At 42.6% G+C, this 13,293-nt stretch overlaps 1 protein-coding gene across 2 annotated transcripts in view; it reads right to left on the minus strand.

The window, feature by feature from the left end:
* The window catches only part of LOC126457960 (GTP-binding protein drn-1-like), a 336,213-nt gene that overhangs the window by 47,969 nt on the left and 274,951 nt on the right, over window positions 1–13,293 (minus strand). The gene's annotated exons all lie outside the window — the stretch shown is intronic.

Raw genomic sequence — 13,293 nt, forward strand, 5'->3', positions numbered from 1 at the left:
TCATGTGTTACATTTACATCTTTCTTGAACAAGGACCTTATATTTATTTGTCGCCTTGTAGCTGCATGGTTAAATTTTTCCCTGTCTGTGTTTTAGATTACCAGATGAGCTAAATGTAAGGACCAAGTGATGTCTGGCTAAGCTCAAACTGGTCACCTTATGTCGACGCCTAAGTAATAATGAATGTACTGTTTCAGGTCTTTCGATTGTAATCAGTGTTGCTGGGTTTTTAATCTTTAAAATCTTTTAAAAATGTTTCTTTTGTTATTTATCGCATTCAAAGATTTGTTTGCGCTAAACTGTAATAGTTCTTTAAGTGATAATAACTCGAACTATTACTCTCATCGTAGCGTCTCTTAAATGATTTACAGTGGCCTTTATGGTTCCTCTGACAGTGCTAAATGCCGCTGAGGGAAGAAAATGTTGTTCTGCCTTTTTTTTTATTGTTGCTAGATGCAATGTAATATAAAAGGTATTCGCCATTCACAACCAGTACTTTGATGCGTTACGTGCAAATGCCTTGCTTTTGTTGTCGAGCGGAGTTTCTGCATTTCTCTTAGATATACCCTTATTTTAAACGTTTCCTATATACCTCTAATCTTGCGACAAATTCCCCGTTCAATGTTTTCTAATATGAGACCGAAGTAATTTCTAGCTGACAATGAATGCTTGTTAAGTGGCTAGAGTGTTGCAACACGCTCATAAAAGAGGTCAGTGCAAATATCTCTTCGATTTTACTGCGAAATTAATGAATAACGGAACTACTTTATCTTCTTCACGAAATGATTAAGATTCGTTGCTGGACCCCGATCACTCACACACATAAATTTTTCCCTGAAAATTAAAAACAAATAGGTACATCAATTATGTTTTTCAGTTTTTAATACAAGGAATAATGTTTACGCAATGGCGGTAATGGAGACTGTATAGGACGGGAGTCTTTTTCTCTGCTGTCTCAAAAGTGAAATTCGTTTCTCCGTCGCTACCAGATTACCCCATCCAGGCACTAGAAACTTTTAAATGAGATTCAGTCCGCGCAAGCTTCACCGGAATATAAAATTGCAATCATGAAGTTCTAAAATATTTTCCTTTTTGATCTTTTGGGCTTTATTCCTCGCTATGAAGTGTTTTCCATCAATAGAATGGCAACTGGTAAGAAATATTAGGTAAAGGTAGGCACACGTTACTAACGGAAAGAAAAAAAATTGGTAACGGGATAGGTGTAGTAAGATGAAACTATGAAAATGGAGCAATGAATGGAGCACGTTTTTGCATTGTAAACAGTTGAAATTCGTTTGGATAGCGACAAAATTATAAAGATATTGGTACAACATAGTTATCATAAGGTTAGTATTGGCATTTCCTAGAAATTAGCTAGAGCTCGATCTTGACTTTGCTATGAGGGTCAATTCAATATTGTTATTTCTATAACTAAAATAAATGAGCAAGGTTCCTTAGAAATATTAAGAGCCACAACGTATTGTACGACAATTGGGTAGCAAACTCTGAAAAAAAGGTAGTAAGTAAACAGTTTGTAGTAAAACTTACTCCCCAGCATAGAGTCCAACGAGATTCGAAACTTTTTAAATTCGTTTACAATTAATTTGATGCAAATTATTTACTTCTTAGCTATTTTTTAAAGGTAAGATGGAAATGTTTTTTACGAAACTCTGTTCTTATTCTAATCGCAAGATGCTGTGGGCGTCAATCCCTTTTTTCGTACTACTGTCGGTCACTCCTGCTAGGGAGATTTAGGTAAATCGTTAGCGATTTTTTGTAAAAAAGATTCGTTAATCAGGTTCACCTTTTTAGTCCAACCTTAAGATAAGGTTTCAAGGAGAGAGTCGCTATCTCTGTACGCGAGGACAGAGAATTTTAGCATTTCTTAAAAGTTTTGTACGCTTTTACCTAAGCCTGCCACACTGATTTGACAGCAGCATTGGCACACAACGCTGCCAGCCGTATTTCGCACCACGCAAGATATGTTGAACAACGCGATGTTGGCATGCTGGAAACTCCAAATTGGCATGGAGTGTACTACAACGAAGAGCCAAAGAAATTGGTATAGGCATACGTATTCAAATACAGAGATATGTAAACAGGCAGAATACGGCATTGCTGTTGGCAAAGCTTATATAAGACAACAAGTGTCTGGCACAGTTGTTAGGTCCATTACTGGTGCTACAATGGCAGGTTATCAAGATTTAGGTGAGTTAGGACGTGGTGTTATAATCAGGGCACGAGCGACGGAATACAGCATCTCTGAGGTAGCGATGAAGTGGAGTGTTTCTCACACGACCATTTCACGAGTGTACAGTGAATATCAGGAATGTGGTAAAACATCAGATCTGCGACATCACTGCGGCCAGAAAAAGATCCTGCAAGAACGGGACCAACGACGACTGAAGAGAATCGTTCAACGTGCCAGAAGGGCAACTCTTGCGCAGATTTCTGCAGATTTCAGTGCTGGGCCGTCAACAAGTATCAGCGTGCGAACCATTCACCGAAACATCATCGATAGGGACTTTCGGAGCCGAAGGCCCACTTGTGTACCCTTGATGACTGCACGACATTAAGCTTTACGCCTCGCCTGGGCCCGTCAATACCGACATCGGACTGTTGATGAATGGAAACATATTGCCTGGTCGGATGAATCTCGTTTCAGATTGTATCGAGCGGATGGATGTGTACGGGTTTGGAGAGAACGTCATTAACCCATGGACTCTGCATGTCAGCAGGGGTCTATTAAAGCTGGCGGAGGCTCTTTAATGGTGTGGGGCGTGTGCACTTGGAGTGCTATGGGACCCCGATATGTCTAGATACGACTCTGACTGGTGACACATACGTAAGCACCTTGTCTAATGACCGAATCAGTGCCGGCCGCGGTGGTCTAGCGGTTCAAGGAGCGCAGTCCGGAACCGCGCAACTGCTACGGTCGCAGGTTCGAATCCTGCCTCGGGCAAGGATGTGTGTGATGTCCTTAGATTAGTTAGGTATAAGTAGTTCTAAGTTCTAGGGGACTGATGACCACAGATGTTAAGTCCCATAGTGCTCAGAACCATTTGAACCATTTTTTTTTTACCGAATCAGTTGGTGTCTATTGTTCACTTCGACGGACTTGAGCTATTCCAGTAGGACAATGCGACACCCAACACGTCCAGAATTACTACAGAGCGGCTCCAGCAACACTCTTATGAGATTAATCACTTCCGCTAGCCACTAAACTTCCCGGACGTGAACATTATTTAGTATATCTGGAATGCCTTGCAACGTGCTGTTCAGCAGAGATCTCTACCCCTCTTACTCTTACGCTTTTTTGGACAGCCCTTCAGGATTCATGGTGTCAATTCCCTCCAGAAATTCTTCAGACGTTAATCGAGTCCATGACATGTAGTGCTTCTACGTGCTTGTGGAAGCCCTAGACGATATTAGGCAGGTGTACCAGTTTCTTTGGCTCTTCAGTATATATGCAAACAATAAGCACATCAGCGCACCGGCACGGTCTTCAATTGAGTAGCAAGTCCAGGATAGAAACCAGTGTCTGGAAACGTAATCCAGCGACGCTTCAGAGCGTCGAAGGTACAGGCACCAGCTACTGCCGCTATGCTACCGCTTCGCAACAGAGCTGACGCACCGTAGGCGGAAAGTCTCGCAATGTTGTTTGTTTTCGGTGATGGCCAGCTGGGAAGATAGCTGCATAGGAAGGCCTTGTGTCCGATGAAAACGATGCTCTATTGCCTTGGTAGCTGACATTTTCGGTCACTAGATTCCATCTGAAGTTAATTTTCACTTGTACACCGAAAAACACTGGAGATTTTACAGGGTTCCACGAGAAAAATGAACCGCAGATGGGAACCCATGTCCAAAACTGTTATCCAGCGAAGGAACAGAGCATCGCATTCATATGAGACAAGGCCTTTATATATCTACGTTTGATCAGCGGAGCAAATCACGTTTGCTGCCTAAGTCGTAGTCTAGCGGTAAGCGCCAGCGCGCTCAACTTCGACGGTCTGTAACGTCTTTGGAAGACGTTTCCAGACACGCGTTCCGGTCCTCGATTTGTTCGTCAAGACAAGCTCTAAAATCTATAGAAATTTGTCGCAACATTTATTGGCCATCCTGTATAAGGAAGGATTATGCAACCAACTGATCATTCAGAAATCACTTTTGAATGTAGGTTATCCGTACTGAAAAGCGTGTGACGCCTCGATTGAGAAGCAGAAACGTGTCTCGGCACGTGTTGGAATTCGACAACGTCAGTATCAGGATCATTCTGCGACTTTGTAACTCTTGTTGGCCGGAATCCACAACTTGTTAATATGGAATCTTTGGGTTCAGGACGATTATACTTGAAGCCTTGCACTGTCTCAACTGCAACATGCAAATAGTGCCCGAGAGGACAGACCTAGTGAACGCTCGGCCGCCACGTGATCGATTTGTTTACAGTCAGACAGGGAACGACAGGGATAGTGCCACGACATCTGCTAGACAGCAACCATTGTTGCGGCATTCCTTGACGACAAAAGTGAACGCAAGACTGGCACTTCGTCGTATTTTTAGGGTGTTGTTTTGGCGGTGGACGTATTCATGTTGGAGGATAAGAAGAGATCGAGAACTGCCAGACCACATTAGTCACCGTCGTTTGGGCCCAACACCTTGGCTAGTGGACTGTGTGCCACAGGGTGCTCAACAAGATTACCTGTGGTCCACATAGCCAGTTCTTAGCATTACCTATGACGTGTTAAGGCCGTTGGCTGTGCGCTATATTTGTCGTTTCCGTGGCGTCAACTTTTAACAATATACGCACTGCTCGCACTGTCGCTCCTGTTGCCTTGATCTGCACTTTCTCAAATCTCTCAGCCACTCAGATCTCTCAGTCATTCAGAACATCTGATATTGCTTGCCTACAAAGAGTGATACGCTGCATCTCGCTAGCCACTGCGACTCATGAACTCTGGCATAAAGTAGCATGGGCTGAAGTACTTAGCTCGACTACAATAAATCTAAACTCGCTGGGCATGTTGCTGCCGAAAGTTATACCACTGCGTAGAAAAGACTGGACCTTTTATACCCACTAATAACGTATTCTAACTATAATACAGTCAAAACAAGTCAAATTTCGTTATTAGCTCTCTCTTCATGGCGTTACAATTATAATGTCCAACAGTGTAATTACCTGGCGTGCATGTGCTGAGCCACTGTAGAGTAACTTTTTCTGCGGGTCCTTCGAAACCCATCAATTGTCGTAGCTTCCTTCTTTTACCAACTTTTTGTAACTGTATTGATCAAGAATTGAAGTGCTAAGAGTCAGCCTACTGTAATTCCTGCAATTAAAATCATGTCTGTTTTGGGAACATAGGCCAATGTTCGGATGGCTACACTGGCATTTTAGACTATATGGAACAGGACGTGGCACTAGCAGAGCATTGTCCGTTGGTTTGCTTGTGTCGAATTAATGCGTTGAGGATAGATGAGTATGGAACAAGTTCGTAGAAAACATTACATAAATGATATTGTTAGTCGGTAGGTAAGGAAAGATAATGGGGATTGATGACGTACGTGAGTACTTCGAGTCAGTACGTTTTTGTTGCAAGATTATAAACACAAATGGGAGTGTGTTGCTTGGACAGGATATGTCAGTGATGTCAATGACGAAAGATAGAGGCACCCAGAAATAGTCACGGCTTCAATAAAGAATAGAATTTGCTGAACCAGTGGCTGTTGGCACTTCATTTTAATTGAACAGGCAGTTAAACCGCCGATAAGCAATTGTGTCTCGTATGTGTTTCAATTGTAGATAAAAATATAACAACAGTTACACTTGGAGAAATACAAATCAGTTACGAAAAGTTCTTGTTACTCAGTAGAAATTTACAGAATCACTGATTTACAGTATCACTGATTTGAGCAAGTCCTAGTGACACTAATGGTCTAGATCAAGTACCACTCAGTAATTGCAACAGGCAATGAAGCGTGTGTTTGGACGCTCTTTGATGTTGCGCGTCACAGTTCGTTGGGCACCCACACCCGGGGCAGGCAGGACACGTTCACGTAGAACCGAACCCGTTCGAGCGTGACCTATCGGCACCCGAGTCCGTGCAGAGCAAATTCAGCTGATGTGGCTGCCTGGGATAATTACAGTAGTGAGGGCTCGCGATCTCTCGGTGTGATTCCAGACACTCAGGGATGTCCGAAATGGTTGTGGTCAGACAGGGGTCTGGACCTAGTAAACGAATGCACTGCTCTAAGATTAATCTCCTTAACTGCAAAAAGGATATGTGGGAAGGTAGGTACAGTTTCTTTTTTCTTTACCTTGATACGAAAGGAAGACAAATTCGGAATGAGAATGGAAAATACGAAATGACTAAGCTTGCAAGTCCGTCCTGTCCGATTCATAGGGCACTCCTTCGCATTCTGACCGAACATTATTTGTCAGGAACCTTAAAAATTTCATAAAAATGTTTCATCTACATCTGCGTGATTACTCTTCTATTCACAATAAATTGTCTGGCAGAGAGTTGAATGAACCATCTTCAAGCAGTCTCTCTACCGTTCCACTCTCGAACGCCGCGCGGGAAAACGAGCACTTAAATTTTTTGTGTGAACCCTGATTTCTCTTATTTTATCGTGATGATCATTTCTCACTACGTAGGTGGGTGCCAACAGAATGTTTTCGCAATCGGAGGAGAAACATGGCGATTGAAATTTCTTGGAGAGAACCCTTCGCAACGAAAAACGCCTTTCTTTTAGTGATTGCCACTCCAATTCACGCATCACGTCTATGACACTATCTCCCCTACTTCGCGATAATACAAAACGAACTACCCTTCTTTGGACTTTTTCGATGTCAGTCCCACCTGGTATGGATCCCACACCGCACAGCAATACTCCAGGATATGGCAGACAAGCGTGGTGCCGGCCGGTGTGGCCGTGCGGTTAAAGGCGCTTCAGTCTGGAACCGCGTGACCGCGACGGTCGCAGGTTCGAATCCTGCCTCGGGCATGGATGTGTGTGATGTCCTTAGGTTAGTTAGGTTTAATTAGTTCTAAGTTCTAGGCGACTGATGACCTCAGAAGTTAAGTCGCATAGTGCTCAGAGCCATTTGAACCATTTGAACAAGCGTGGTGTAAGCAGTCTCTTTAGTAGGCCTGTTGCATCTTCTAAGTGTTCTGCCAATGAATCGTAGTCTTTGGTTTGCTCTACCCACAACATTATCTATGTCATAGTTCCAATTTAGGTTATTTGTAATTATAAGCCCTAAGCATTTAGCTGCATTTAGAGGCTTCTGATTTGCGTGACTTGTCGCGTTACCGAAATTTAGCGGATTTCTTTTAGTACTCATGTGAAAAGCTTCACATTTATTCAGGGTCAATTGCCTTATCTGAATCATTCTGCAATTCATTCTTGTGAAACACAATTAGCTCTTTAGACTCATGAAGTTCAAAAATGGCTCTAAGCACTATGGGACTTAACATCTGTGGTCATTAGTTTCCTAGACTTAGAACTACTTAAATCTAACTAACCTAAGGACATCACACACACCCATGCCCGAGGTAGGATTCGGACCTACGACCCTAGCAGCAGTGCGATTCCGGACTGAAGCGGCTAGAACCGTTCGGGCACAACGGCCGGCTCTCATGAAGTAATGAGTGGTATTGACAGGGGATGTCAAATTGATTATCGTCTGATGACTTTATAAGACGGTAAACGACAGCATCATCTGCGAACAATCTAAGAGGACTACTGAGATTGTCTCCTATGTCGTTAATATAGATCAGGAACAATAGGGGGCCTATAACACTTCCTTCGGGAATGCCAGACATTACTTCTGTTTTACTCGATGACCTTCCCTCTATTAGTACGAACTGTGCCCTTTCTGGCAGGAAACCACGAATCCAGTCGCACAACTGAGGTGATATTCCGTAGACACGCAGTTTGGTTAGAAGACGCTTGTGAGAAACGGTATCGAAAGCCTTCTGAATATCTAAAAATATGGAATCAATTTGACATCCCCTGTCGTCAGCACTCATTCATTCATGAGTATTAAGAGCTAGTTGTGTTTCACAAGATGATATTTTCTGAATCCACGCTATGTGTCAATAAATCGTTTTCTTCGATGTACTTCATAATGTTCGAACACAATATATGTTCCAAAACCCTAGTGCAAATCGACGTTAGTGATATGGGCCTGTAATTCAGCGGATTACTCGTATTTCCTTTTTCAGTATTGGTGTGACTTGAGCAATTTTCGAGTCTTCAGGTACGGATCTTTCTATGAGCAAATGGTTGTATATAGTTGCTAAATGCGGAGCTACTGTATCAGCATACTCTGGAACGAACCTGACTGGTATTCATTCTGGACCGGAGCCTTGCCTTTATTAAGTAATTTAAGCTGACTTGCTACACCGAGGATATCTACGTCTATAAGTATGTTTCTTATCTTGGCAGTTGTTCTTGATTGGTGTTGAGGAATATTTACTTCGTCTTCTTTGGTGAAGGAGTTCCGGAAAACCGTGTTTAATAACTCTGCTTTAGTGGCACCGTCATCAGTGACTTCACCACTGTTATCGCGCAGTGAAGGTATTGATTGGGTCTTGCCTCTCGTGTGCTATATGTATGACCAGAATCTCTCTGGGTTTTGTGCCAGATTTTGAGGCAGAATTTTGTTGTGGAAATTATTAAAAGCATCTCGCATTGAAGCATATGCAATATTTCGAACTTCTGCAAAACTTTGCCAATCTTGGGGATTATGCGTTCTTTTAAATTTGGCGTCCTTTTTTTTTGTTGCTTCTGCAAGAGCGATCTGACCCGTTTTTTTTTTACCATTGGGGATCAGTACCATCACTTATTACTTTATGTGGTATGTATCTCTCAATCGCTATCGATACTATCTTTTTGAAATCATCCTATATCTTTTCGACTCTTACAAGATCAGATCGGAAGGAGTGGAGACTGTCTCCTAAAAATGCGTTAAGAGCATTTTTATCAGCTTTTTTTTTAAATAGATGTACTTTGCGCTTCTTTTTTATTGTTGCGGGGATTACGGTATTCAGCCTAGCTGCAACTGCCTTGTGGTCGCTAATCCCTGTATCCGTCATGATACTCCCTATTTGTACAAGAGTATTTGCTGGTAAGAGGTCGAGTATACTTTCGCAACCATTTACGCTTCGAGTGGCATCCTGAACTAATTGTTCTAAATAATATTCTGAGACAGCATTCATTACAATTTCGGATGACGTTTTATGCCTGCTGCCGGCTTTAAACGTATAAGTTTTCCAGCGTATCGAGGGCAGATTGAAGTCACCACCGACTATAATTGTATGAGTGGGGTAACTATCTGAAATGAGACTGAAGTTTTCTTTGAACTGTTCAGCAACTATAGCTTCTGAGTCTGCTGAACTTATTTCCGGCTTTAGCCAGCTTTCCGTACCTATAACTATTTGAGCTTCAGTGCTTTCTATTAGGGCTTGGAGCTCTAGTTCTTTCCTAACACAGCTACGACAATTTACAACTACAATACCGATCGTTGTTACAACTACCTTACTGCGTTTTACCTGCCGTTTTTAGACGGACGCCCTTTCTGTGGTTTCCTGAGACCCTTTAACCTAAAATAAAAACCGCACAGTTACTTCCATACAGCCGCTGCTACCCGTGTAGCTACATCCTGTGGGTAGAGGACTCCTGATCTTTTATGTGCAATCCGGAAACCCACCACACGATGGCGCAAGTCAAGAATCTACAGCCTACACTGTCACAGAACCGCCTGAGCCTCTGGTTCAGACCCTCCACTCGGCTCTGCGCTGAAGGCCCACAGTCGTTTCTGTCGACGATGCTGCAGATGGTGAGCTTAGCCTTAATCTCGCAAGCAGGACTGGCAATCTTTACCATTTTCACTAGCCGCCCGAAACCAAAGAGAATCTTCTCTGATCCAAAGCGACACACGTCGCCCTATACTCTTCATGGCATCTGGAAGCACGCTTTCCATATCCGGAATGACTCCTCCCGGTATGCCCACGGATTGCATACTGACTTCCTTCCCTTTAAGAGTAATCTTAGAGTCCCAAGTACCTTACAATTGTAGATTTCGATGACTATCTTCTGTATCATAGTAATGGACTCATCTTTCTTCTCGTGTGGCAATTTAGACCAAAATATTTCTCTTACAGTAGTGACAACCGATTAAGTGACAAATATTATGAATATATTTGTGGTGCTGGTCCAACGGAAGTTTTCCTGACACTTTTCTCACACTGTGTTCTTACCACCAGAGCTTTTGGATGCTCTGCTTGACAGAATCGTGTGTAATTTGCAAAGGAAATGTTGCTTTGTTGATAGCAAGTCCAAGGTTTGTCTCAGAAATTATGAATTTTCGTGTCTGTGGTGGCGACTGAAAGGTGTCCTGCTCTCTCGCGTTACACAGCATGAACCGGGGACCTTCTTGTTGAACAGTCTTTAATGCGGGATTCCACAGCTCCAATTTGCGTTGGAAGTCTCTCGTAACCTCTTCGTTCCACGTACACCCTTGATGTAGGAATGATTTTTTGTTGCACATCCCAAATTGGTTAAAACTTTCTGAAGTGGAATCAAAGGATTTTGTACTGTTTCTGTTGCCTGTAGGAATACTTTAGATTTCCCAAACCACATTCTTGAAAAGAAATTCCCTGGAACGAGTGGATAAACAGAAAATATTGTTCATATATGAATATTTGTTAAATGCATTGTCGTTACTGTAACTTACTAAAATGAATTCAAAACTATGGTAAAAACGACAGATACCTCACGAAAAGAAAAAGAAACACAGTACTAAGAAGGAGTTTTGGGACATAAACGAAAGCCGATAGGCGTGTTTCTACATCTGAAAGATGGTGTCTATTTAAATTTCGCCCCATTCGTATAAGAGTGGCGCTAATAACGCCGCTATTAGGATGCAAATCAGGTTCACTTTAAATGCACGCTGTGTCAGTCGTGGGTGTTAGTTACCCATGCAATTGGTCGCGGTGAGTAGATGTTAGAGACGAATTCCTTTAAGACGACAAAGACGACATTATCAAACCCTCACTGAGTTTGAACGAGGTGATGCAATGGAGCAACGAGAAGCTGGATGTTCCTTCTGCGTTAGTGCAGAGAGATCTAGCAGGAATGGAGCCACTGTACATGACTGCTGACAGCGGTGGTCACGGGAATGTACGCTTGCAAGAAGGCCGGACTCCAGACGACCACGTGGTGCAACGAAGTGGAAAAACCATCGTATTCGCATATGGCACTGGCTCGTGGTATTGCATCTGTAGTTTGAGCAGAAGCGGGCACCACAGTGACACAACTAACTGTTACTTCAAGAACAGCCGCGAGCCAGAAGCCCTGTAACGTGCATTCCATTGGCTCCAAATCACCGCATTTGCGACTTCAGTAATGTCAAGCGAGAGCTCATTGGAGGGCAGGGTGGAGGTCTTTTGTGTTTTCTCATGAAAGCTGATTTTGCCTTGGTGCCAATGATGGCCGTGTGTTGATTAGAAGTAGTCCAGTGGGGGGGGGGGGTCTGCTACCAACCCGTCTGCGTGCTAGACACACAAGATCTATAACTAGAATGTTATGGTTTGGGGTGGGGTTGGGTGGTTATCCCACTCACAAATATGTACGTTAGTCTGATGATTCGACCTATTGTGCTGTGATTCACAAATACTCCAGGTATGTTTTCCAAAAGGATAACTCTCGCCCACTTACCGCTGTAGTAAACGAATATGCCCCAAAGACTGTCGACATGTTGCCTTTGCTCGCTTGATCACCAGATCTGTCTCCAGTCGAATACATATGGGACTCCGATTGGACGACAACTCCAGCGTCATCGACAAATAGCTTAAACCGTTTTTGTACTGACCCCAAGTGCAACAGGCAAGGAACTCCATGTCACTAACTGACATCCGGAACCTGTACAAAACAGTGCATTCACGTTTGCATGCTTACATTCAACATTCCCGTTACTATTAATGTACCAAAATTTCACATTTGGAGTGACTTATCTCACGCTTACATTAACTGATAATGCAATGGTCACCACTTAAATATGTTATCTAGACAAACGTATTTCGGAGCAGTCAACAAACATTACACGTAGGTAGGGTTAAACCTAGTCCAGCTGACAACAATGGGCGTGGCAGAATGGGTGGAAAAGGAGAGTAAGTGAGGGAGGCTACTGAATGCAAGGGTGGTGAAAGTGGCGTAAATGACTGGGAAGGGGAAAGAGAATGCATTACTGATAGGCTGTAATAAACTGTCAATATATGTTATTTTTGGGTCTAATTATGAATCTGACAAATGTAAGTGCTTCACCTTCTTTAAAAAATGTAGCAAGACAATGAATTGCGCACAGAATGCAGGGTAGCTTCTTGCAGAGATGGACAACAGCAACAGAAAGTGAATTTCATTACTTTACGATTGACAAAGGTAACTTATTAAGTAAGGCCTTACACTGTGATTGTGATGAGACGATCGCTGATGCGAAGTACCGGGATGCATGCCTGCTGACGAGCATATGAAGTAGACATAACCTGTGGTAGTACAGCTCCTCAGTACAGTCACCATATTAAGAACTGACACGCTCAAATAAACAGTTGTTGTGGATATAATACATAGTTATAACACTCTATAGCTTTCACTACTCATGGCGTATCGGGTTGCATCGCAATAGTGGCGGTTAGTCAGAACGATTGACTGTGCAAGTTTACGGTTAGCATCCTGTGGAAATATATTCCGAATATTCTGGAGGGCACACAGGCATGTGTAAGTCTTTCTCCTCGTAACGGCGTTATTTTCTGCAGTTAAGGTTCTCATCCAGTATTACACGCAAGTTTTTCATCGTTTTTAGAATTCTGTCCAGAAGAATAAAGGACGACCAAATTAAAAAATGATTATTTTCTGATGGAGTCGGACTTCTTCCTAAAAATAGTTGAAGTTCGAGATTTGAAAGGATCACAGAAAGAAAGACTTCCTGCCTATGGAAAATTTAACGCTTTAAATATGTTACTGTTAAATTGGGCCTTGTCAGCGTATTTCTATGACCCTATGCTTTTTCGGCCCAAATATAAAATACGTATGAGTATAAGGAGAAAATTTGTCGTCTGTACTCACAAATGAACTTTACTTACCTGTGTCTAATAAATTTTAGTTCAAATACCGAAATAAGCCAAGTATCAACTCGATGTGCTGAATAGTTTTGTTGTACGGATTTTTTTAAGTTCTCCTGATGTGTGTGTTTAGTTCAGTGCCATACGAGATGCATTCAAGCTATAACACCTC

This window comes from Schistocerca serialis, chromosome 1 (genome assembly GCF_023864345.2).
Source record: "Schistocerca serialis cubense isolate TAMUIC-IGC-003099 chromosome 1, iqSchSeri2.2, whole genome shotgun sequence".
Taxonomy (NCBI): domain Eukaryota; kingdom Metazoa; phylum Arthropoda; class Insecta; order Orthoptera; family Acrididae; genus Schistocerca; species Schistocerca serialis.